The sequence below is a fragment of the Chrysemys picta genome, chromosome 8 (assembly GCF_011386835.1).
Source record: "Chrysemys picta bellii isolate R12L10 chromosome 8, ASM1138683v2, whole genome shotgun sequence".
NCBI classification, from domain to species: Eukaryota; Metazoa; Chordata; order Testudines; family Emydidae; genus Chrysemys; species Chrysemys picta.
In genome coordinates, this window is record NC_088798.1 from 82,774,849 (window position 1) to 82,802,707 (window position 27,859).

Consider the following 27,859-nt stretch of genomic DNA (forward strand, 5'->3'; position numbering starts at 1 on the left):
TACCATTGCAATTGAACAAATCTGTATTTACACCACATAAGAAAAAAGACTTTCTGGACATCATTTGAAATTGTTAAACTGTTTGATCCTAAAATAAATTTGTCTTGCATGCCTAGAAACATTATTTGATTTTATTTATTATATACACACATGCACCCTTTACCAAGACTTTCCATGCTTGATACAGCTGTAAAATACATACCCAACAATGTCTATCAATTATACCTCCTGAGTTCTCCAAAGGAATTAACTTTGTTACATTCCACATTTTCTAACTTAAGGAGGGCTCACATGGCTTTTTTCCATCATTTGTAGAAATGGATGCCTTCACTTTATGTTACCAAATTACAGAAAACTTGTTTTCAAACTGCTGTCTAATTAACTAACACTATGAGCTTTAACTATTCACTTTGCAGATTATCCCACTTCTTGAGCAGGCTAACTTGTTAATCATTGACATCACATCTGCATTTTTAATTTAAACAAGTGTGCAACTTTACTCATATGAGCAGTGGCCCATTGAAGACTGATTACTCATGTGAGTAAGGTTATGTATGCCCATACGTGTTTGCAAGATCAGGGCTTTAGTTTGTAATAAGCTCACCATTGCAGAGTAGATGTGATTGGTCAGTGGAGCCGGTAAACCAGATGAATTTCTTCCCAGCATTCAGACACTGACATTTATAATACTTTTGTTGTTTTCTTTTCTATATTTTGCTCTCAGAAGGAGGAAGTTAGGTAACCAGGAGAGCCAGCTGTTTTAAGACGCCTACATATACTTTGCAATCTGTGAGTTCTGAAATATAAAAACATGCTCCCCCCCCCACACACATATATTGTTCTTGTTTATAATTACAATACATTACAGATAAAACCAATAAACATTTCTTCCCCTCTCCTCCCCCACCCCCAATCCTTTTTTCCCCCTGAGTACTGCTGCTACTTGGGCTAGAGCTAGTGCATCAGGTTAGACTGCAAAAGTTCAACAAACAGATGATTCAAAATGTTCTACAGTTTTCTTGTTTTTCTGTACTGTCTGTGGTTTGTGTGGCTAAGTGCACTTTTGAATATCTGAATTTTTAAAAACCTGGTTGCATTAAGTCCTCAAACCTGCAGCCATTGGCCCACTTACTTAATTTTAAGCACAGGAGCTATTTCAGTGACTTCAATGTGTCTACCCACATTTTCCAAATTTAAGGGTAAGACCTAAGTCAGTGGTCCCTGCCATGGAGCCCTCCAGGGCATTTATGTGCGCCCGCCCAGTGCCCAGCAGGGGAGAGAAGCCGCGGCCCCGCGCCTGCCGGGGACAGAGAACTCTGGGGCTGCAGGCTGTGGGCGCCGGTGTTCTCTGTCCCCGGCAGGCGCGGGGCCGGCCCGCCTATTGCCCAGCAGGGGAGAGAAGCCAGGGCCCCGTGCCTGCTGGGGACAGAGTACTCCGGGGCTGCAGGCGCCGGTGTTCTCTGTCCTCACGGCTTTTCTCTGCACTGCCCAAAACTGCCGCCAAAAAAACCCAAAACAACGCTCTGCCTCTGCAGAATGACCGAATGCCGCCCTGTAGCGTGTGCTGCCCCAGGGACGTGCTTGCTCCACTGGTGTCTGGAGCCGGCCCTGTATGTGAGTATTCTTCCTGCACTGATACTCATCTGCTCACAAAGAAGAGAAAACCCTTTCAAGATGGTGAATTGTTGAAGGAAGCATTTTTGACTGGTGCTGATTACCTTTTTCAAGGATTTCCTAACAACGGTGAGATTTTGTCGGCAATACAAGACTTGCAGTTATCAGACAACACAGTTACGAGGAGGATACATGCAATTTCAAGTGACATGCAAACTCAGCTAAAGGATGACTTGGAAATATGTGACTGGTTTTCACTGCAATTCGATGAGTCGACAGATATATCGGATACAGTGCAGTTGGCAGTTATGGTGAGGATGGTATTTAGTGACTTACCCGTAAAAGAAGAGTTACTAAAAGTATTGCCTATGAAAGGGTGAACAAAGGGTGAAGACATCTATAATTAATTCAAATCATACGCAACACCAATTAGTATGCCACTACACAAGCTGTCTGTGATCACCACTGATGGGGTACCAGCAATGATGGGCAGCGCCAATGGATTCATTGCACTGTGTAAGAAGAATGAATCCTTTCCAAACTTTGTCTTATCATTGCATTATCCACCAAGAAGCTTTGTGCATCAAAGTTCTTTCTTTTCAACACGTCATGAATGTCGTTATTAAAATAATTAACTCTATTCGAGCGAAACCTTTGCAACACTGACTTTTTAAGGCCCTGTTGGAAGATGTTGACGATAAACAATCTGATCTTATTTTGCACACAGAAGTACGATGGCTGAGCAAAGGTAAAGTTCTTGGACGTTTTTTAAGCCTAATTGAAGAGATCAAAGAATTTCTGAAGTCCACAAATCAGAACTTCGAGCAACTAGAAGACTCCAGCTGGTTAATGGACTTGGCTTTTCTTCCCGACATCACTGACAAATTAAACATTTTAAATCTTGAGCTCCAGAGAAGAGACAAACATGTGGCTCAAATGATAGGTTCTGTAAAATCATTCAAAGCAAAACTGATCTTGTGGATGTCTGTATCGGGGTGGACACCCGCTCCTGCCCTGAGGGGTTTAAAACAGCCCTGGCAGAGGACTGGGGCAAAGGTAGGGTTACCATATTTAAAAAATAAAAAAAGAGGACACTCCACAGGCCCTGGCCCCGCCCCTTTCCCACCCCCGGCCCTGCCCCAACTCCACCCTTTCCCTGCCCCTTTCCCAAAGTCCCCGCCCTGACTCCCCCTCCTCTCTCCCAGCCACGCGAAAAGGGCTGCCCGAGCGCTACCGGCTTCACGGTTTGCCGGGCAGCCTCCAGACCCTGCGCCCTTGGCTGGCGCTTCCCCAGAGGAGCTGGAGCCCGGGAGGGGAAGCGCCCAGCCGGCGGCGCAGGGTCTGGAGGCTGCCCAGCAAACCGTGAAGCTGGTAGCGCTCGGGCTTCGGGCAGCCCATATGCCTCCGTACTCTGTGCCCCCGGCCGGGCACTTCTCCTCCCCGGCTCCAGCTGCTCTGCTCCTCCCCTGACTCAGACTTCGTCTCTGTTTAAGAGCCAAGCTGCCTGAGCCAGTGCTACCGACTTCGGGCAGCCCCCTTGCCTCCGGACCCTGCGCCACCGGAGCAGAGCAGCTGGAGCCCGGGAAGGGAAGTGCCCGTCCGGTGGCTCGGGGTCTGGAGGCATGGGGGCTGCCCGAAGCCAGTAGCCCTGGCTCGGGCAGCTTGGCTCTTAAACAGAGCCGAAGTCTGAGTCAGGGGAGGAGCAGAGCAGCCGCGGGAGAGGAAGGGCCTGGCCGGTATTTTTCCTGGACATGTTCGGCTTTTTGGCAATTCCCCCCGGACAGGGGTTTGATTGCCGAAAAGCCGGACATGTCCGGGAAAAACCGGACGTATGGTAACCCTAGGCAAAGGGAAAAGCTACTGGGCTGACTGGGGAAGTAGCTGCAGCTGGGCCACTCCCTAATCAGGCCCAGCTGGCCCTATAAAGGCTGGGAGCCAGGAGCAAGGACACACAGTCTCTCTCTGCCTTCAGAGGGAGAAGGGCCTGGCTGCAGCGAGTTAGAGACAGAGTACCTGAGTGGAGCAGGGCTGGGGAAAGGCTGAGGAGCTGGGGAGCTCCAGCCTGGATAGCCCCAGGCTGCGGCCTAGTAGGAGGCCAAGGGGTACTGGGGGTTGCAGAGGGCAGCCCATAGGTAGGCCAAGGCAGCAGGTCCAAACCCAACCTTGCCTGTGATGAGTGGCCTATACTGCAGTCTGCCCCAGGGAGTGGGGGCTAGTTGGTGACTGGCAGTGGCCTTATTCTGAGGTGAGGTAGGGATAGTGGGTGGGGGTTCCCCAGCGAGGGGAGACCCTAGTACCGAGGGGTTACTGCCAGGGGGCAGCACCTTAGACAAAAGGGCACCAGGGTCCTGGGAGGGACACGGGGCCAGAGGACAGGCGGATCACCGGCCTGCAGAGGGCGCTCCAACGCTGGAATGAGCTAATTCCCTGAAGCGACCAGTAGGAGGCGCCGCAGGGGTGAGTCCGCTCGTCTACACTGTCACATATGAAGACGAAGTCTCTCGAACATTTCCCAAGTATGAAGAAAATGGTATGTGACAGTGATTTTAACCCATCACCATTTGTTATCCACATTCAAACACTTCTGGAACAATTTGAAAAGCGATTTCAACAGTTCACCATCATTAAGCCTGTAGTTGCCTTTCTTGTGAATCCTTTTACTTGCCAAATAGAGGTAACAGAAATGGCTATATCAATTGCGAGTCTCATTCAAGTAAGAACGTAAGACATAGAACTGGAGATTTTGGACCTTCAGAATGATATTGTTCTAAAATCCTGCGCAAAAGATGAAAACTTTTGGAATCTGGTTGACCGAAAAAAGTTTCCTGCCTTAAAAAATGTAGCATACAAAATAAAATCTTATTTCGGTTCCACTTATCTATGTGAAGTTCTGTTTTCAACAATGAACATCATAAAATCAAAATACAGATCTCGGCTTACAGATGCCCATCTTGAGATTGCTTACAAATGGGAATATTGTCCTACCCTCCCAACTACAAAAAATTAGCTGAAGAAATGCAGTGCCAAAAATCACACTGACTTTATTTGAAAAACCACGTGAATTAATGATACCTATTTTCCAATAAGTGCTGATGAGCGCGTATGATTAACTTGTGTTTAACTTTTTTTCATACTTGTTCGTTTGTTTATTGAAATACAGATACTAGTAATAATACAAAGAATATTTTTAATTAACCATAACTGGCTATGTAAAGTAAGAATAATAAATATATTTGGACCAGCAGTTCAACAATATTTTACTTTTTTTAAATAAATAAGATGAAAACGGTTTGATATTTATTTTGTAAAAACTCCTTAATTTTTCTTACAGGTAGATAAAAAAGAGCAAATTCACATGGTAAGGTGAAAGAGTAATTGCTGAATAATTTAATCTATACCTTTTACATGTAAAATTACCTTTTTTATCTTATGGATTCATATATTATGTAATATTAAATATGTTTTTCGTATTATTGAATGTACAAATACAAAATAAGCCTTGAAAAATTGTTGGCGCCCGCCACACTCTTCTGAAAACATGAATGTGCTACTGGCCACAAAAAGGTTGGGGACCACTGACCTAAGTATTTGCAGGATTGGGGATCTTTGTTTTTACTACCCACCCACAACACCACAATCAAATGCACTACCAGTGCATCACAATTTTAACCACAGAAATAGGGTATTGAGACAGTATCCCTCATATGTGTGTGTATGTATATATATATATTTTTTTTCCAGCCCAATGTGCATTTAAAACCTGTTACACATTAGCATTTTTCTACCTATAGGTTCAGAGTAATTAATTTGTTTTCTTATCTTGATGGTTCTAATACATATTAAAGTTCTCTGATTTGGTTTCCATTGTTTGCAAACAAAAAAAAAATTCCTGATTACTATAGTTAATAAACATTTATAATATCCCTGTGCTGAGACTGACATAAGAGTATTTTTATCAACTTAAGTTCTCTCAGACAGAGAAGACTTACTGAAAATGTTCTTAAACAAAATGTCACTTAGTGTTTTAGTTACATGTGCTAAGGATATGAAAATAATAGGAAACTTTAAAAAAGGGAACATTAAAGTTTGGAAACTGTTAGTTCCAAAAAACTTTGTATTCAACCTACTTAATGAAAAATCTCATTACAAGAAACAGGTTCCTAAGTAATATGATATGGTCATTTTTATTTATTTATTTATTTATTGGCAGTAAAACAAGTTCCCTGAGAATGGTGAAATGAAAAAACTACCTAGTATGCTAACTAGAGAAGCAAAATGTGTAACTTGAAATATTTAGAGGTCAAAGTCATTGTGTCTCCTTTATTTTGTTCATGTGGTAAATTTAAGTATATTGCCTTATCCACCATAACAGGGAGGGATCTCCAATGGACTAGCAAGAGCAGAGACAGGAGGGTCTCCTTGCATGGGCTGGGGCTGATCTGTATCTGTATTCTTCCACATCACGATTCATCTCCTACCCTTCTCTCCCCACCTCCACTTTAACTAGAGAAAGGCAACACAAGGCCTCTGGATAGGCTCTGGGCTTTAGGTGCCTTTTTTAGGCCATGAAAGGAATTTTATCCTACTACCAAATTAGCTTGTGTGCATGTGGTTTTTCACTTTCCCCAGAGCAGCATGGATATTTGGTGGGGTGTTGTATTTTTCCATGGGTGCTACTAAAAAGCAGAAGCAGCATTAACCAACTCTGATAATTAAATTTATGGTATTTGCAGCATATTCTAGCAAATAGTCAAAAGTGTAAATACAGCAGTGAAGTCAAACACCACACGATGGCAATGTAAATTTTAAATGCTATCCACTGTACCCATGAGCCAGACTTACCCTTCTTCCCCTCTCTCCCCCCCAAAAAAAGTTATTTTCTCATTTATTGAGACTTCTGGGAGGAAGGGGGGGGGAGGAAATACAAGTTCTCAGAGTACAGTGCCCTTCACTGAAAATGCCCCACTATCAGCTCCTGCTTAAAACAGAGGAGTTACAACACCAAGCACTAAGTGATCTCAGCTTTCTTGGTTTCACACCAGAGACAGAGGACCAGATTCTAATCTTGCTTGTACCACTTTTTCTTTGGTGTCACTTCACTAACTTCTATGGGATAACTCCTGATTTTTATCATAGTGTAAATGAGATCAGAATTAGTCCTACCATTCTAAACACAAGCCCAAACCATTTTAGGGTTTTAATTTGAGCAGAGGAGTAGACAGTGAAAACCACTCAGACCCCAGTGATGAAGACTGCTTTGTATGGCAGATCCCTGTGCCTGAACAGATTAGCTTTGGGGTCAGAAAGGTTCATACCCAGAAAAACTGGGAAGATTCTACCAGTTGAGAGTAAGAACAGCAAGCATTTTGATTGGAAAACAATGTGCTCATTTTATGATTCGTAATGAGAAGTAATGATGATTCACACAACCCTTTGGTCAGTTATTAAGAGGGCGACAGAACAGAAGCCATTTGGCCTTTTTCATTACTGAAAACAAATTTGGAGTGTTCACCACTCTAGCCCAGAGAAAGAGCATTAAGGATATCTAAGGAATTTTGTTCTTGAAAAGCCTTATTCCAAGCAGCTTTAATTGGTTCCTACATTTTACATATTTAAACGCTTTGATCATCACAGTCTAGTAGTTATAACATCTAGTTTTCACCATGACTCATGCCAGAAGAGGATTTTTCCCCCATTTGGAAAGACTAAGCTGATTGAAAGGAAGTCTTCATAATTATAAAATGAATTGAAATAAAGTTGATAGCCATTTTTCAAGTTAGTAAAGGAGTTAAAACCAACCACCTTGTTTGATATAAAGGCTGACAAACCTACACTATGTTACCAAGCAAAACAAACATAAATGGGCTGTAGTCATGCCTAGATTTGTTTCCCCAATACACCTAGGTTTGTTTCTGGGGAACAGAAGGATAAAGGATATGAAAGGAATGGAAGAAGATGTGAGGAATAGAAAATGAAAATGACATGTGGGACAGGTCTTTGTATTCCTAAAATTTTTGAGGTCCAAGATTTTTTTTTTTTTTAAATACACATTTTCCCCCTCAGAATAGATTCCTTGTTTGCTTGGGGGTGCGGGAAGGGGAAGGGGACAACACAACTAACAGCAATAGAAGCTTGCACTTACATAGTGTCTTTCATCTGAGGAACTCAAAAATGATTTACAAAATATTAATTAAGCCTCATAAAAGCCCTGTGAAGTAGGTATGTATTATCCTCAGAGGGGTAAGTGCCTTGCTCAGGGTCACACAATGAGTCAGCGACATACCTGGGAATTGAACCCAGAAGTTCTAACTCACAGTTCTCCGCTCTCAATAGAGTTATCTATACAGTTTGATCATTTTATGTAGCATGATAAAAAGGAGGAAAATTCACATAACACAATACAAACAAGCTAAACATTCATTTAATATGTTTTAATTTGTGTAGCTGAATAAATCCATGAAAAAGATTTAAAGATCAAATGCAAGCTGGTCATTCTAAACATTAAATTTCCTAAAATTTGCCTTAAGAATACAAATACTTTTCCTGCATAAAAAGAACGATCAACTGCTGCAGTGTTGATAACGAAGATAGAAAGAATCATTGCAGGATTAACACAATACAGTTAAGCATGCTTTAACGATTTTGTATAATCATGTCATCAGAGAATATTTTTGAATCAAGAAACAATTGTCTAAATAATGTTTTGATTAACACCTTGATCAAATTAACCAACATTTATAAAAGTCAGATGGATCTAAATGCCTGTGCAACGAATGATAGATTTCTTCATTATTTGTTGATCACTCTCCTTTTTCTGTCAGCTCCTGGGGTGAAATCCTGGTCCCAATTAAGCCAGTGAGAGTTTTACCCTTCATGTCAACGGAGCCAAGATTTCACCCCTGATTTCTAAAAGTCTCTGCTCACCTGGCTATTATCCTACTTTTGCTGAATGTACTTTCACTAGCACTTCAGTTCCTTCAATGTCTGTTCACCTGCCTTCTGCTTTGAACTCACCATCATCCCCCTCAATGTTCTCTCAGACACTTGATCCCAGGATTCAGCTACCTTTATTATGCAGCCAGTTCCCAGATGACATGTTTTCCCATCATCCACCTCTTGTATACCCTGCCGCCAGCACAGACTCCATGGACCAGATTCTAAACTCAGCTCAAGGTAAATCCAGAGTGACTGTATTCAAGTGAATGGAGTTGCTCTGCTCTTACACCAGAATTGGGTCCAGTCTCTCCAAAAGTGAATTTAGATTCACTCCTAATTCCTCTCTGCTGCCTCCATTCTATACCAGATGTGACCCAAGGACCTCTTGATGACAAATGGTAAAGGGCACAGTGATACATAATGGTTACAGGTATCCCCGAGGTCTGGTATTTACATTCTATTTCACTAAAGAGAGTCACATTATGTTTCTACTGAAGGCCTGTGTCACACTGATCATCATAATCTTTGTGAAATGCACATACAGATAATATGGAAGGAGATAAGAACATAATTTCTAATATATGTACATAAGGCCTTATAGTTAAGGGCCGGTCACTCTGAAGTAGTGTGCCTTGAGACTGAGTCCACCACAACAGAAGATGGGAGACACTTCTCTCCATGTTTAACCAATTTATATTATGTGTCCTACCATGGAAGTCAATTCAGCATTTGACTCAGTGTGCAATGAAGATACTGCGGGGGGAAGAAATTAGCAGGTAGGGAGAACACAACTTGTTTTACAGGTGAAAAACAAAGGATTGGTCTAACATCTAGAGATGCAGAAAGATGCCCAGTCATCCTTCATCTTGGGAGACAGGTTGCCAGAGGTCTTGATCTTGTGAAGGGGTTGGAGAGGGTCGTCTCAACTATCCTGGTGGAGAAGCGCTGTGGGAAGGACTTTGGGTAAAGCACTACCATATTAGACAAGAGGGCATCTTACTAAGTAAGTTTAGGCTATAGAATGCACACTGATTTTATCTGTAATCCTTTTCTGCAATATTTCTGTTTGCTACCATTTGAATCCCTGTTCTTTGTTATATCAACTTATTCACGTTTTCAGTGTAAACATATTCATGTGTTATGTGTCTAGGTGTGAACTGGGGTCTAGGGTGTAACTAGTAAGCTGCGGTGTACTGTTCCTTTGGAACAGCAGTCTGGTAATTTTGTGAGTGTTCAGTGGATAAGCAACTTGGCACTCCAGGGGGATGCTCAGAAGACTCGGGGGTTGGAGCGTATCTACCTCTTGGCCAAGGATGTCAGGGAGAAGGCTCCCTCATGGTAAGGGCCAATGGTAGTGCAACTGTCATGTCTCCCAAGGTCACATTTTTTAGATTAGTTTACATTTTCCAAATTATATGTAGTCCTGGCCAAACTGCAAACACACAATGCCTGATGCTCCTGCATATATTGTGTATTTGCACTTATACCTAGTGTATGTGTGCAACAATGCACATGACAAAATGGCACATGCACAAATCAATCGCTGCATCCACCCTTTAATATGACCAAAAATAACCTTATCCTTCTTATTCCCCCTGCTAAAACCCATCCATGTACATGCCTTGATTGACCCTCTCTTGGACTAAATTTAGCTCTCTCTTTCAAGCTCCCCTCATTTCAGTTTTGTCCTGCTGGTCCAAATAGGACACAACCTTTTTCAATTTTACTAGTTATTTTCTCTTCTCTTTGCTCATTTGTGTGCCTTTATTCATGCAGTCCAATAAAGGCTCTACCATCAGAACACCAGAGAAAATAAAAGTGTATATGCTTCATTCCAACTGTAAGCATCACTCACTTATTTTCATGAAACTTTTTTTTTTTTTTGGCCAGATGAAGAATCCATGAAGAGCCAGCTACTCCTGTACCCCAGATCGTAAGGGCTCATAGACACATTCCAGTAGGGGGCTCTAATGCAACATCAGGTCTTCATTGAAGAGACTGTCAATTACAATACATGTCAAAACTCACCTAATGTAATGAGGATACAAAGAGCTAAGGGAAGTTACTAGGTCTTAAAATTTTAACCAAATGCCACAACTGATACTGCTTACTACACTTACATTATCCTCCCCAGGTTTGTCCAGCGAGCATTTCCCTTTCCTCTTAAATGCTTCCTTTCAAGTCACTTCTCTCCTCATTTTCCTCCTCAAGTTGTCCATACCCTTAATTAACAGAACAGCCATGCTGGGTCTTGTCTTAGTTGGCCTTTAATAGCTTGGACTATAATCTCTGGGGCAGGGATTTAGCAAATACAATTTAGTGTCATAAATTTAATCAGCATAAAATATTGGAATAAAAAGAATGATTAAAAAGGAATTCTTAGTTTTCAATAGAATAAAGAATAAAATACCCACTTACAAAAATAAATGGAGCCCATTCAACTTAGCTTTGAAAGCAATGAAAACCCCGCACAAAAGATTCCTTTAGTGTATATAAGCCATTAACCACATTACTCCAAGTTCTCTGCCCTTTATACACATAAAATTTATCAAAAAACAACAGAATTTCCTACTGGGATCCCTTGTTTTAAAGGTTAAAGGTGGTTTGACTAGAAGTTAAAGGGAAAAGAGAGGAATGGAACACAAGGGAAAGAAGTATTATTAAGCCATGTGATGAATATGTTATATCTCAATAGAATTTTTTTCAAAATCAGATTTGCTAAAAGGAAGTATTCCCTAGATTTTTAAATTCTACATCACTTCAGATAGCATTGATGGTATGTATTATGAAATTCAACGTAGGCATCAAGGGATCAAATACTCAGTAGTATGAATTTGACATTGACATAGATGCTTCTCAGACAGGAAAGCAACAATACTCTGCATTTTTATTCCATCTTGCAGCCAAGGATAATAGAGTATGCATGCAAATTAAACCACACATCAGTGGATATTAGTTAATATAACCATTCTACAGAAGGGTAAATTGTGGCCTGGAAACCTAAGCAAGTTTTCCAGAGTCGCACAGCAAGTCAGTGGTAAGAGCCAGGAATAGAATCAAGGTGCTGCTGTCCAGATTCCTGTTCTAACCAAAAGACCAAACATTCCTTCTCAAGATATAAGATTTGCCTATAGCCATACGAAAATTGTATGCAAAAATAGAGTCAAAACATAGGAGGTTACTATGATTAGCAGGAGTATCATATTATAAACTTAAACAAGCAAACACCTCCAGTAAGTCAATGGTCCTGTCTGTTGCAGAGTCTGGAAGGAAGCAAATAGATGCTAATCATCAAAAATCTGTCCAGACATTACAGCAGGAGACAAGCACAGCTCTGAGTAGGAGGCAGTACAGAACCATATTGCTGTAGAGAAAACTCTGGGAGGCAATGTAATTCAAGAATTTGTAATGCCTCCCGATACTTTGGGGGAAAGCAGCTGCTGCACGTACATTCCCTCAATGAAGAGAAGTTGGCAGCCATGGGCTAAAGCCATTGGCCTCTTTACTCCCCATCCTGGTCTTCTTTATATATTAGTACCCAAATCGGCAGTAGCCCAAAGCTGCCCTTGTGCTTAACGATGTGAAAGAACTTTAAGTATGGAGATCTACTGCATAGGAGATGCAAACACTTTTCCCGCTTCCCCACGCCATAGCTTGGAAAATTCATCAATAATGACAAGGACAAATGATGATAGTTTACCTATATCTGCTTGATGGCATTCAAGTTCCTAAACCATACCTGACCTAAGCTTGGTTAGAAGAAAAGGAAAGACACCAGGCATCATTGCTTCCAGCAGTTAAGGACATTTTCAAACTCTCACCACTTAGCCCCTTGTAAAGGAAGATCAACTAAGGTATGTAACTTTTATTCAGACTCATCAAGAGCTCCTTGCTCTCCTCTACCATCTGAGAGAATGAAGAGCAACAAGGACCCTTTTTCATGTGGTTTCCAGCTTGGATTGCAACACTGAATCAGATCCAACACAGACAACTCTCCTATATGGCTTCCAGATCCAGACTGGGCTTCATACCATTAGATTTTATCTACACTACAACCTATGTTGGCATAACTCATGTTGCTCAGGGATGTGAATAAACCACCATCTGAGCAACATACGTTACACCAGCATAAGCGCTCATATGCACAGCACTACGCCGGTGGGAGAGTTCTATCCCGTTGGCATAGAGCATCTTTACCAGATGCGCTGCAGTGGAGTCCCTGCATCAGTACAGCTGCACTGCTGCAGTGCTGTATGTGTAGACATGCCCTAGTACAAAAGGCACTTGAATTCTAGACCCCCCGGGTTGACTCTACAGTGTCTCCATGCCACCTCAGAGTTTGAAGGCAACAAGTGAGATGGATCTTATGCCACAGAGAATGTGTCCCTTGTGAAACTTGTCAAGACCTGAGTTCAGGGTTCTGTGTTTTTCTTCTAAACACATGCCCATGAGATGGCAACCTCACTAATACTTAGAAACAGTGTTAAGAACTAAATCCTTTGAAATATTCTGCTTAGGTGCTAAAGATATCATTACCTCTTGCAACAGGAAACCCAGAATTAAGACATAATAAAAAAAAATTAAAAGAACTATATTTGCAAAGTGTAAATCTACATATACTTTGTATTCTACTATTCCAACCATGTAGGTTATGTTTTTGAATACAAGAGCCATAAGACATATGAAGTTCAGTTTTGATTCTTCTGTTAATAATGGGACACAATGTATATTGCACAGAAAGGGAAGAATTTTTTATTTAAAGAAATATCACACAGTAACACCAGGTTTGCTTTCAGCTCAACTATCAGGTTAAAAAAAAAAATCTCAAATACTTCTCATTCCAATACCAAATTCTATTATGCTTTCTACCCATTGCAGACCTTTTTCCAACATTAAAATTGTTTAAGAGTCTATCGATAAATCTTTTACAATTTTAAGGTTATGCTGTTATTAACATTGGAAAAAGATCTAGTGATACAAATATAATAGATTCAGTCTGGAAAGTAAACAAATAAAATGAAGCCATGATGAAAGGTTACTAAGAATAAATGTAATGCACAGTGTAAAAAAGGCATTTGTAAAATGGCAAGTTTCTCCAGTCCTAACATGGGAGAAGCATTCACTGAGAATATGAGGGAGTGACTCAGTGTCAATTCCTACATGGAGGCAGGGTGCAGGTGGTCAGCAAACATAACCTATACTGTTATCATATAGCCATAAAGACTACCTAGCAAGCAGCTGAGCTGTTTGCACACCATGCGACACACAAGTACAGCAGTTAAAAAGAAGTATACTGTGTTACTTCATTTACATGGTAAGCACCACCAGGGAGCGCAGAAAATCCAGAAACAGAATTCTAAAGCAAAGAGACCATAAGAGCGTAAGAAACAAGAGTTAACAAAAACAGCAATCAAAGTTCCCAAAACACTATCACAAGCTCTTACTTTCCAAACATGTAATTTCATAGTGCTGACTTCGAAACAATTCTTAAAAACTAAAAACCAAAAGAAAATAATCCAGCAGCATGTGTCATGATGACACCATCATAAATCTAAAGAACAGCAGACAAGGCATGAAGGAAAAATATAACCCAAACACCCAAGAGTCCACCTTTTCAACAGTCACTACAGAGTTCCAATTTCACATAAATCAATTCAGACATATTCTTCAGTTTCCATTGAGAGTCTTTACAGCAACTCTGAAGCACAGCATTCATTTATGCTCTTTCCCTATGGGCATGTGGACAACAAATAGTTTTTCATTCATATATATTAGATATATGACCAGTTTGATTGAAATAGTCTGCATTAAGCCTGAAAAATTAATTTATTTACTATAAACTGTTTTTGCTACCAAATCCTTTAACTATTACCATTCATTTCAGAATTTAGTACAGACAAGGAGAAGATGTGTAATCCTGGTCCCATTGAAATCAACAGCAAATGAACCTCCTGCAATCTCAAAAGTGTGGAGGGATCTTTGGCTGGACCAGCAGGAAAAAGAGATAGAGGCTCTTTAAGGATCCCCCACTCCGCTGAGGAAGAAGAGAGGAATGTATGAACTGAGCTGATGGATTGGCCAGTGGGGATCAGGTAAGCCATTGTCCCCCAGGAACCCAGGGGACAGTATATAAACCCTGTCTTTCTAGCATAAATCCCCTCTGCACCCAGATTAGCAGCTCCTATCCTCTCAGACCCAGGATTAATTTTAATTTGCCGAAACTCCTTTTGTTAGCAGCCATGGTTACTGGAAGGCAGCAAAAAAATTGCAATGCTGTTTTGTGTTAGGGAAACTGGCATCTCTTGTGAATATAGCTAAGGAGATCAATGGGTGCCTCCGTTTCCAAGTCTCCCTTAAAAGTTTGCTTGCAAAAACTGTCAGAGAGCTCAATTTCATTCCCAAAACGCCAAGTTTAAATCTTCAGGGTAGCTGCTTGCTAAGTTTCAAGCATGCCTTTTACATCTTTGCTGCTGAGACTTTTCAGTTTCTCACCCACCAAACAAAGCAAACCTTTTCCAGACTCCATCATACTTATGCATCCTGTTGTCCAACTGTGTTGATACTGTGTCTAATGGGATTATAAACCTGGCACTCAAAACCTTTTTTTGGGGGGCGGGGAGGGGGAAAAGAGGGGAAATCTGATGTCATTTCATCCTTTGCAAGTCCATCTGCATTATCTTCCTCCTTCAAGAGCATTGTTCTTTGAACTATGTGAATATTCCTAACATTTCAGTCCGTGAAGCAGCAGTCTCCTCAATGCAACAAATCCAGAAGAAGTGTTCATTTGCAGGCTATCAGTTTCCAATTTAAATTTGTGTGGTGTCTTGATCTCATCTACAGAATCAAAAAACACCTAAACCTGATTTTGTAGGGGATCGATTGCCTTTACCCAGGCTGGCCATCTTGTTGTGTGCTATGCAATTCTAATGTAATGCTAATATGTTTTTTCAAACACATCCCAACTACTTGAAGTGGAAAAGACAACTCCAAAAAACACAACAACTTGGGGAACCACCATTGTCAGTTTCTCTAAAATAACCTACATAATACCCTGAGCTCCTTTGGTGTGATTTCACTGAAATCCACAAAACTCTGAATGACCTTCACTCCATCTTTCCAAGTCTGAACATTAACACCTGAGGCATTTGTTCCATTTGGGAAAGGTCTGTAATGCAATCACACATAACAGAGAAGTAGTTAGCTTTCTTAACCTTGTTGAAAATAGTCTGCTGTACTTTTCTTGATCCTATAATAAATTAATTTTGAATTTGGTTTGATAAGTACATCACCATTGCAATACCAGAACTAACAGCTTCCACATGATCTTGCAACATAGTATCATACCTTGCAAGCAATTCAAGTAAACCTAAAGAGTTACCATTATGATAGCTGTCTAATTTCTCAAATGAACATCTCAAAGCTAGTCACTTCTGACTCAAGTACAGCAAATTATCCAAGAGATGACAAAATACTCCGCCACATGTAGGGCTGCCAACTTTCTAACAGCACAAAACCAAACACCCCTGCCCATGCCCTCCATCCCCCCACCCTTGGTCACTCCATCACCTCTCCCCCCGTTGCTCCCTCCATCGCCCCACTCTCTCACTTTCACCGGGCTGGGGCAGGGGGTAGGGTGCATGGGGGCGAGGGCTCAGGCTAGGCGTGAGGGCTCTTGGGGGCGGCCGGGGATGAGGGGCTTGTGGTTTGGGAGGGGACTCCGGGCTGGAGCAGGGGATTGGGGAGTCGGAGGAGGTGGGAGGGGTCCCAGCAGCGCTTACTGCAGTTCCGAGGAAGCGGCCACCAGGTCCCTGTGGCCCCTAGACGCCTGGGTGGCCAGGGAGGCTCTGTGGCACCACGCATTGCCCTCACACCCGCAGGCACCGCCCCCGCAGCTCCCATTGGTTGCGATTCCCAGCCAATGGGAGCTGCAGACCTGACACTCGGGCAGGGGCAGTGTGTGGAGCCTCCCTGCACCTAGGGGCTGCAGGGATCTGGTAGCTGCTTCTGGGAGGAAGCTGCCGGTGGTGCTGACCGGAGCCACCAGGGTCCGTTTTCAACCTGGCAACCCTAGCCACATGTCCTTCTGAATCTGATAGCAAGTCTGCATATCTTTGTCTGCTGTGCAACTCACCAGCGTTCCAATGCCAGGGTACCGCTCAGGTCTGGGCCAGTCTCCAGCACTCAGCCGGGCCTCTGCTCTGCAGCATCTGAGTGTTTCAGTGCATCAGTCTGGTTTTAAGAGAGCTGAACCCTGGATTATCTGCCCCTTCTGGGGTTCATCAATCAAGCACAAATGAAGATGAACCACAAATGAGATGTCCTACAGAGTACATACGAGTACAGAGGCCTTCAGAGGGCTCCTCTAAAGCTTTGGGCCCCAACTAGGTTCACAAGCTAGTATCCAGGAATAATCCCATCATAAATGCATCCACAAAAAGACCTCCTTTCCTTCAGTGAAGGGTCACCTTTAGTCAGGCCTTGCTCCAGGAGCCAAGGACTACACTTCTACTCCCCTTGCATCAACTGAGCTGAATCTCTCCCTTTTAAGCTGCTTCCTCCAATCCTGACATTTCGTATAGGTGCAGCAGGGTAGAGCCATATCAGCATATTAACCCCGTATTGTGCATTGTGGGATTTCTATATCCGCATCATAGCAACTCTTTTCCAACAGTTCTGTCCAGTGACCAAATGCCTCTGTGTTCCTTTGAACGTTCATGGTGGCCTACTTGCTTGCTATGGTGGAAAACTTCATGAACCCAGTTATATGGTTCACAAAGGAAGAGGAGGTATTTGGCTGGAAAAGGAAACAAGTGAAACAGAATAAGGAGGCAAGATATACAGGCTGTTCTGACCAAGAACCACAATTTTAATACTTGCCTTCCTTTGCATTTGCTATGCAAGAAGTCTTGTTCTAAATTAACTACGGGACCATTTTCTACCAAAAAGGAGGTAATGATTCACTTGCAGCCAAGTAGCTAGATGTGCCTTACCAAAGGCAAAATTCTGTCCCAGGTTTTCAATAACTGAACTGCTTTCAGTGCCCAGGTGCATAACAGCTGCCCATTGTTTACTAGTACAACTTTCAGTCCCAGAACCAAAGCCTTCAGCACACACACACACACACACACACACACACACACACACACACACACACACACACACACACACACACACACACACACACACTGAACAGCCTCACTAGCTAAGGAAGGCTCAGAAGTGGAAGTAGCAGAACAATCCATGGATTTTTCCACCAGTAGCATGATCAAACTATGGCATATCAAGCAGCTTTGTAGACCACTCACACTTGGAGCTTTTTCATAGATGTGTTGCAGCTTGTGGTTTTGAGCACTACTCTTGGCTTGTAGGCATCATGGAGGGGAAAAAGGTCAGTTACTGTAAGAATTTACCCACCAAGCTCTTCATGAATCAACTGCTAGGTTTGGAATGACTGTGGCTGTAGGTAAAAGATCTAAGGAATATCTGAGAACTGAGTGCAATCAGGTAAGAGCTTTCTGTGAAACTCAGAGCTGTATCAGGCAAAATCAGTGAGTCAGATCCCAGGAATGTGGATAAGTTCAACTGAGGTCAAGTGAAGTGAGCAGTCACAGAGGAGCATAGGGACCCACATAGGGTTACCAGATAGATAGCAACTGTGAAAGAACGGAGCAGGGGGTGGCGAGTAATAGGCGCCTATATGAGAAAAAGTCTCAGAAAACGGGACTGTCCCTTTAAAAATGGAACATCTGGTCACCCTAAAGACCCACAAGAGTAAGAAGTGAAAATCAAAACACCAAAACCAAAACAAAACAGGGTCTTTTACAGAATGTTTGAAACCTCCCTTGCCCTTTGCACAGCCCTGAGAGAGATTCTCACTATCTTTTAAAAAGGCATAGCAGCAGCCACGGATATGTGGACCACCTCACAGCCCCCCGGAAGACATTGTGTCCAACTCAGACACAATAGGTCACCAGAGAAGGCATCGGAGTCAAAATTTTCTGCTGATGTAAATTGGCACGGCTCCACTGAAGTAAGTGGAACTGGGCCAATTTACAGAAGCAGCAAATTTGGCCCTATGGACTCCTAAACTCTTATCTTTACATTATCACCTGATCGGGAAGCTGATCACCAGTATCTTAATACTTCCTCCATCTCATTTGATACCAGAAAGACCTGCAACATCACTTGTGTCAACCCAGTCTTCATCTCTCTGCCCATATTTCGGATACCATTCTTAACTGTATCAGATCTCCCTCTTCAGGTGTCTCCCCACTGCCACATCCTCCCAACCCCAGCACTACCAAGTGTGGATTCCCCAACATGCCTCAGCATAACATCCCTATTTTTTTTTCTGTGTTATGAACATTTTGGGCCAAGTTCTGCACTATGTACAGAGCTCGCCTCTTCATCCTCTCTGGTAACTCTATATTACCTATTGATTGCTGATCACTAGACAGATTATGGCTCATCTTTGGCTTTTTCCTCTTCAGAAAGAGATGAGACATATCACCTGGTCACTAGGTCAATGGCTCCTTAGACATTTGCCCTATGATCTTCCCACTACTTTTCCTAGTAGCCTTATCACATTTTCCTTAATTCTCCTTAATTATTCCATCTGTGGCCTCAACCTGATAGGTCTCTCGTATTTTCTTTCATGTTCATCTGAATTGGATTTCCTCAGGTCTCTGCGTGGCTACAATTGCTGCTCAAGTCCCTTCACATTCTCTCCTAGAAAGGAAGCCAGCTTGAACGTCAGACATGTACATGTATAGCGCTCAGTCTTTTTACAGAAATAGATACAAACATTTTAATAACTTACTGTTAGTAAATATATCTTATGTCACTATGAAGTTCAAGTTTGGCTTGCTCCATTGAAGACATGGAAGGCTTTCAATAACCAGATGTACTGTTTGCTGATGAAACCAATCCTCAGTGCTCCCCCCTCGTTTATTTGAAGATTTGTGGGCATTTTTCAAGCACCATATAAATTAGCTCCCAACATACCCATAGCTTAAATCTCATTTGCTCTTTCCTCTTATTGTATATCAATGGATATTTCAAAAAGGTCAGAAGTTGTGCTGATCATATCACTCCCCTTGTGAAAATAAATGAAATTTATATTGTATACCATTGAGGGAATGCAAAAGGATATGGTTATACAATCCCAATGCTATGCTCACCAAGATAGTGAGCTTGCTGTATCATGCAACTTTTATTTCCTTCTAATTCTCATCTGTAATTATTATATTTCTCATTCCCCTATGATAAATATATTGTGTTACCTTATTGTATACTTCACCAGCTAAGTTTCCATATATCTACCCAAATTATTATTATTAGTTAATAGGTTTGTGTGTTTGTATAATGAACTGTTCAAAGGAAGATAAAGAAGTTTTGATTTTAAATTTTATCTAGTTTTATTAATATATAAAAAGTAATGTTTGCGTGAAAAGTAGGTCTCTTATTTTCATAACAACATTTCAACTTGGAGGGAGCTTCATAATGGAGAAAAAAGTTTCAATCCTGCTTGTTTTCTCCTGATTTCAATGGTTTTCATGGACCTGAGTTCAGTCAGGAATAACAGAAGTTGTGGTTAGCTGGGTTTTGCAGAAAGGTGGTTTCTTTTTGTCTTTTCATTTTTTGAGGGCTTGTTATCCAGGGATTTGTTCAATTTTATTATGTACTGGGTATTATTAATGAAATCGGGTGCAGATGAATGCATAATATAGTAGTATTATTGTACCATTCCTGATTTGACAGTTTATCTTCTGGTATTCTAGGCTGCTAAGTGTTTTTAGTATGTGATGCAGCAATACACTGAAACATCAGGCAAGGCAGGGCCTCCAGTTACTTTAGGAAATTGTAGGACTTAGTTATCATATCTTGGTGTAGTACCAGAGGAATATACACATATGCGTCAGGAAGTGATGGTGCCCCAGTAGATGGCACTCCTCTCAGAATCAATACTTGGCGAATACTGCAGCATGCTGTCAGTGGTAATGTGCTCATGGACGTAGTACTCATTCATGCAATCACAAACTAAGTCACTATGACTAGGACCCTATCAATTTCACAGCCGTGAAAAATATGTCACGGACCTTCTGAAACAAGCCCATCTTCCCCCTGCTCCTGGAAGTGCCCAGCCAGGGGGCTCCTAGCTTCAAGTCCCTGCTTGGGCTGGGGACAAACAGGACTTGTCCTTCCCTTGCATGGCAGCTCAGAAAGGGGAGGGGAAAAGGGGGGAAATCAGACCCACTTCCAGATACCTTTTGGGTTGGGATCCCCACAATTACAACACCCTGAAATTTCAGATGTAAACAGCTGAAAACGTGAAATTAACCAATTTTAAAACTCTCTTGCTGTGAAATTGATCAAAACTGACTATGAATTTGGTAGGGCCTTAACTATGACTAAAGTTTTCAAAAGCATCCAAGAGTTACTTAGGATCCTAAATTCTATTGATTCCCTCCCACCCCCATAAGACTTTGGCTCCTAAGTGTCTAAATCACTTGTGAAAAATGGGACTTAATTAATCACAATAAAAAGGAAAAAAAAATCACTGATGCTTCTTTCCAAAGTAGCCCCATCACGCTAAAGAATGCAACAGTCCAACCAGCATTGAAAAGCCCTTACTCATGACACCATGACCTTGAAAATATCTAAATTCCAAGCTACCTATTCTTGGCAAAGTCACTGAGAACATAGTGGTGCCATGCAAGCTCCAGAGACATCTGTTTGCTAGATCCATTACAATTAGGCTTCAGAACAGGACACAGTACATAGATGTGCTGTGCTGATGGAAAACCTTCCTCTTAGTCTTGGACAAGGCAGAACCTCTGTGCTTTAACTACTAGACATCTCAACAGCAATAAACACGTTGACCATAGTGATAATGGCACAAATATGTCATCTAGCAAGAATAACTGATGCAGCATTAGGTTGGGCCCAGTTAGGCATTTCAGGCTGGTTATACTGGACGCCTACACCTCCCCACCCAAGATCCCTACCATTGGAAGTCACACAAAGCCCACCACTTTCACCCTCTTCAACACAGAAATTGGATGGCCTAGAGAAGCGTTTCTCAAATGCGGCCACCAGGGCTTTCCTTGCAGCCACAGCCTCCTGGGCAGTGATTTGGGGGAGCCGGAGGGGCAAAGCAGTGGCCCTTTCCCAGGGGCCATGAGCAGTGGTTGGGCCCCACCCTTCTTTGGAGACACAAGCTGGAGGAGGAGGCAGTCGAGCTCCCCACCTTCCCAGGAGTGGTGGGGTTGGGCTTCAGCCCTGGGGTGGCAGGCAGCGGGCTCCAGATATGGGGTTTCGGAATCTGTCCCCAGGCCCTATCCCCTGGGAGTGGGGCTTTGGGCTCTGTTCCCTGGCTATGCGGTGGTGGCCTTGGGCCCCGAGCTCACCCCCTCCTGCAATCACCTCTGGCCCCGCTGCCTCCCCCAGTGCCCCATCGCGCCAGCCCCCCCCCCGTACCTACCTCCCCATCCAGGGCTTAATTTGTCCATAGGGCTTGCTGGGGCTGAGGAAGTCTGCTGTGAAAAGTGATATTAATAAATATACAAATATCACTTTTCACAGCAGACACACTTATAGCTAGCAAGTTTTTTTTTTTTTTAAAAAGGCAAAACAAGAATGTTCAAAGCACTTTATTTCTATTCTGTTTTAGTCCAATAAAGAACTGTACATTACTTTTATTATTGAGTTTGCAAAACAAACAAACAAACAAACAAAAAAACACCATATAGATAAATTACAATGATTTGGACATGTATATATGCATGTTTATTTGTTTTTCCTAAAGTTAGTTAATTATTTTAGGAAAAATTGTTGGAGTGGCCACCAGCAAGAGTTGGTGGCCGCACTCTGCGAAACCCCTGGCCTAGACACAGACTGTGCAACAAATGGGGATTCCAGGATAACCCAAAGTATAAGTTTCCTTCTCCACTGTTGCACCCTCTGAAATTACAAAGACGTCCCAGCGGTTGGAGAGGGTGGGGAAAACAGGTGAAAAATGCTGAAGAGCAGTTGGCTCAAAATCAATCCAGTAAAGTCAGAAAAAAGGACACCAGGAATCCACCAACATTTTAACATCATTAAAAATCCAGGTCTTCAGTCCACATTTCATCAGGATGGTGCAGAGACTTGAGAAACTACTATTCCTGGATGTAAAAATCCTACACAATCTAGGTATTCTAGATACAGTGTGTTTGCATTTGCTATCAAGCACCAGTCTCAGGAACATAGAGCTTATCAGGTCAGTGCACAATTACCTAGAAATTAGGGGTCTCCCTGTCCCAGTACATTTGAATCCTCATAGCTTGCTAATGGAGACTTTTAATATTTTGCCTATAACACAAAACAATACACGGCAGCTAAGAGAGTAAACCTGAATTTATTGAGTTAAAGTGTATGTTATTTCTACATCACACAATTTATATCCAAGGGCAAAGTTATTCCCTCAAATATGCATACACAGCTGAAGTCAATGAGAGTTGTGCTTGTATTAGAATTTAGCTCAGAGATGAAAAGGTAATAAACTAAAATGTTAACCACATTTAATTACAATAAAAACATATCTAGCATGTAATGTATTAAACAATCTGGGAATCTATTAGTGAAATGAAAATCTTGTTCTCATTGTTACATAATTAAATGAACTATGGCTAATGCTTTTAATTCAAGCAAACGTACAAAACAGAGACTTTTCGCCTTTATCAACTGGACATTCAATACTATCTTGTCTGTTGACAAGAAAGCTAAAAGGGTGATACAATGACAATGACTGAGCAAGGTGGCTCTATCTAAGCCCATAGTAAACAATCAAAATTCACACCAATAGAACAAAGCTGTCCAAAGTCCTGAATAAATACTAGATAAGGGACTGTAGAAAGCTCTTATTAGTAACTATGTTCAGGGGTGGCTTTAAGAAAGCACACAGAATTTGGAGGGGGAAGAGGGGGTTAAGTGAGTTTTAGCCAGGATTTAAAGCAAATCTCCAAGTTAGTGCATTGTGAATACACAGGAATTTATTCAAAGTAACTAATTTTTAATTTTGGCTTACACTTTTTTTTCCCCCCTTCCTCCTAATGAAAATAGTATCAAGTAGACTTTAGACTGGATTAGCTCATCCCTTTTTATTTTTTCTAAATTACAGTACTTAAGTACAGAAAAAAATAGAATGTTTTAATCTTGTTAACAAAATGTTCCCCACCCCCTCCATTTGTGTAATGAAAAAAATCTGTTCAACATATTTTTCATTAACTGAGATATACAGGTCTGCTCCTGGGCTGCTATTATATAGTAGTCTCTGTAGGTCTCCCACACTTTGTTATTTTATTTTCAAACTGAATTAGTGCATGTGAAAGGCACCATGCTAATTGTTTTGGAGACCAAAGCCCTGTTTTTAGTGACAAATCTGGTTTGGCATAGACAGAGGCAATGCAGGCTTCCTTACACTGATCCACCTTCATGCTTTAACTCTGGCCTTGTAACACCGTTTCTGGGGGTACGAAGAGTTCCACCTCTATAGTCCATTCAAAACAAACCCTAGTCCCATTGAAGTTAAGTCAATGGGAATCATTCCATTCAGCAGGCCAGGATTCCACTCTTGGTGTTGTGACGGGTTGGATCACAGAACCCCCCTTGGGAGCTGCCAACTGATGTGCCAAGACTACTTCTGCTCCTGCTTTCCTGCCCTGGCAGCTTACGACTTCAGTGCCCTGCCTGGTTTGAGCCAGACTTGCTAGCCTGCTGCAAACCCAGACCCAGGTCTGAATCACGTCCCCCAACAGCTATAGGCTTACCTGAAAGCAGCTAACAGAAGTGTTCTCGTCTTTAACACTCAGATACCCAACTCCCAATGGGGTCTAAACCCAAATAAATCCGTTTTACCCTATAAAAAGCTTATACAGGGTAAACTCATAAATTGTTCACCCTCTATAACACAGAGAGAGAAATTTACCCAGGTATTAACACATACTCTGGGTTAATTAATAAGTAAAAAGTGATTTTATTAAATACAGAAAGTAGGATTTAAGTGGTTTCAAGTAGTAACCGACAGAACAAAGTGAATTACCAAGTAAAATAAAATAAAACACGCCAGTCTATGTCTAATACAGTAAGAAACTGAATACAGATAAGATCCTCACCAGTTCCAGAATGCTTCCTTTTCCAGACTAATCTCCTTTTAGTCTGGGTCCAGCAATCACTCGCACCCCTTGTAGTCACTGTCCTTTGTTCCAGTTTTTTTCGGGTATCTTTGGGGTTGGAGAGGCTCTCTCTTTAACCAGGTGAAGGCAAAATGGAGGGGTCTCCCACGGGCTTAAACAGACTCTCTCTTATGGGTGAAGACATGTCCTTTCCTGACTGAGTTCCTTACCAGCCAAGCCACATTCCTGGGACAGCCCAGATGTGGATTGTTGGCTTCAAGTTCATTGTTGGCTTAAGTGTTTCTTGATTGGGCACTTACCGAGAATAGTCTTTTCTCAGGAAGCTGACCAACTGCTTCACTACAGCCTACTTAGAATCAAACAAGTATGCAGCCAATATTCATAACTTCGAATACAAACATTATACATGCCTATAAATAGGATTAATAGATTCAGTAGATCATAACCTTTACAGAGATATGTTACATGGCATATGTTATATGTGCATACATAAGCATATCTCCATAAAGCCTTATGGGGGGCACCGACCGTCAGAGGTGTCTCATGTGAGGACTGACCAAGGCTGTTGATAGTCCATATTGCTCAAGATGGTACTGACACCACCAAAAAGCAATCAGAGAGGAATAACTTTTAGTTATTACTATTGTGGGGTAGCTTTCAACTTTTTATTATATTAAAACCAAGCTAAATTTGAAAAAGCACAAGGGGAGGGGGGGGGGGAAAGCACCACACACACACACACACACACACACACAAAACCCCCCAAACAAAAAACAATTCTTCAAAATAGCCACAACTGTGTACATGGAAACCCTTTCTGTTGGAAAATTTTCAACCAGGCCTACTCATGTATTAATTCTCTGAAATGCCAACCTGAACACGCAAACTTTTGCATCTGTTTTGCATTGACAGGGATAAATAGTTAAAATTTTAAACCCTATTGTCCTCATTTCTTTGTTGAAAATGTGGAAACATGCAAGATTTCATATTTAGCACAGAACAAATATATCTGTTAGAAAGTATCCTAAAAGCGAAGACAACAGAACTAGGAAAGTTCCCTTTTAAAAATGGAATTGTGTGCGACAAGAATGAAAAAAAATCCACTGGTCCAAATTCCTGATTTAATCTATTCTGACCTGGATTAGTTCCAATAAAGCACTGCTACAGCAAGGGATGTGGCCAGCCAAATGGGTTTGATTTTAAAGTGGTAATTTGACATGGAATTTAAGAGTTATCAGTTAATTGGTTTTTAAAAATAAAGAATGAAAATGCTTTTAAAAGGTTGCTTTTTTATATTTGAATCATCCACACTTCCAAAGCATGCTAGCAATCAGATGAATCTGCTGATAATGATAATACATTTCACTAATACTGTAAAATCAGGCTAATCCTCAGTTTGCTAAATTACTTTATCATTTGCACCAAAAAGTTTGTAATTGTTTCTTCCCAGTTCTCAAAGGTTTAATAGAAAAGCAGCAAGGTTTTATATTAGTAAAACTTTATATTTTTTTAACTATACAATAGTGTATTGGTAAACACACAAAGTAATAAAAATGTGTTTAAGAAGATACTATGTTCAGGTTGTATAGTTAAAATAAACTATAGCGGGGCTCTAGTAGTGACTCACAATAGTAATTAAATATCAGGTCAGTAATCAGGGAAAGAATATAAGAAAGCTGAGAAGTTTGTTCTGGAGTGGCAGGCATAGAAGAGAAAAGTTAAGAGGAAAACAAACACTGAAAGATTTAAGAGACCAGTAGATATAGAAGAAAAGGAGAAAATGGAGTAAGAGAGGAAGAACAAAAAAAGAACCAAGAAGGTAAGATTAAGTTATGCATACTTGGTATTTTACAGAAAAAAAAAATTCTGAGCGTGCATGTTGCAAGAGACTTCTTACAATAGAGAACTGGTAGAAATAGAAATTAATTATAATTGTCTCCGTAAACAACACAGTCAATCTTGAAAGTAGCTGTAGCTTAGATTTGCAAAATTCAGTCATTCCCAAAGGGCATATCAGTTATTGGTGAAGTTTTACTGTATATTTTTAGATATTGTACACACACCAAAAAATACATTGAGAACATTAAGGTAGCAGAGTCAAGCACTCAGAAAAATTAAAAAGGGTCAAAATTAAGGTTGCCTTAATTTGGTCCCCTTGCGTGTACGTGTGACCGAGTTCACTCACCGTTAGGTACCCCCTTGTCGCCTATGGGTTTGCAGCTCTTTCAGTGGGCTAGCACCCCCTGCAGACAGTTGCTCCGTTGCTGTAGCAGTTTCTCGGCCTAGTAACTCAGCCTTCTGGGATCTTTAGTCCAGCCATTCCGGCATCTCAATTGTCCCAAACTAAGATCCCCAAAACAGCTTTAGCAGAAACAAAGACTGTTCTACCTTCTCTGGGGCTCTTCCTCAGCAGGTCTTCAGCTCAGCCTGCTTGCCCCCTTGCTGGACTGAGCCTTTAAATTGGGTTTGTACATCCCCTTCCTTGGAGCCAGTAGGGCAGACCAATCCCACCATCTAATCTGAATTCTGGCTCTGAACAGCTAAATTTGCTCCTTTACCCTTGCCCAGGGAAAAATTCAGCAACTTCCCACCTCCCTTAACTTCCCCTCTGGGTCTCCCAGCCATTTCCTGGTTAGTCAAGGTCTCTCCCAGGCCTCCTTACCCAGACAGCTTTTCTTCCTTCCTCACTCTCTTCCCTGCAGCTTCCTTTCCTACTCTGAGTTTTTCCCCATGGTGACTCAGGGCCCTGCAGTAACCTTCTAGCTGGCCCTGCAGTCTCTACCAGCACAGCAGTCTCTACAGCAATCAACTGATTCTTTTCAGGTGGGGCCCATCCTGTAATTAGTGGTGGCTCAGCTCCACGCACTTCAGCCCCAGGGTCAAGCCAACCTGTTAGTCTACATATGATATAGTCTGTAATTATATGACCACATACTTTTTTTCTTTAGTGCACAGAATGCACGGTTCTCACTTAATGAACAGCTATTCAGTATTTTGTTTTCTTTTCATTGTTCAGTGTGTGGCCCCAGGTTTTATTTACTGCACATTATTCAAATCCTATACTGCAGACACTGGCTTTTCTAAGGAACTCATCTCTATCGTACCTGAGGACATCACAAACATCAATTCATTAT

The 27,859-nt window shown here is 41.6% G+C and overlaps 1 protein-coding gene across 13 annotated transcripts in view; it reads right to left on the reverse strand.

Annotated features, from left to right (window-relative positions):
* The window catches only part of TENM2 (teneurin transmembrane protein 2), a 1,090,181-nt gene that overhangs the window by 802,815 nt on the left and 259,507 nt on the right, over nt 1-27,859 (reverse strand). The window contains exon 1 of one of the 13 annotated variants that reach the window (XM_065554889.1): nt 27,388-27,531. The exons of 11 other annotated variants lie outside the window; for them this stretch is intronic. The gene's annotated coding sequence lies outside the window, so the exon portion shown is untranslated. Of the gene's footprint in view, nt 1-26,910; nt 27,532-27,859 lie in introns of those variants that run through there. One more of the 13 variants, XM_065554887.1, reaches the window with a different exon arrangement.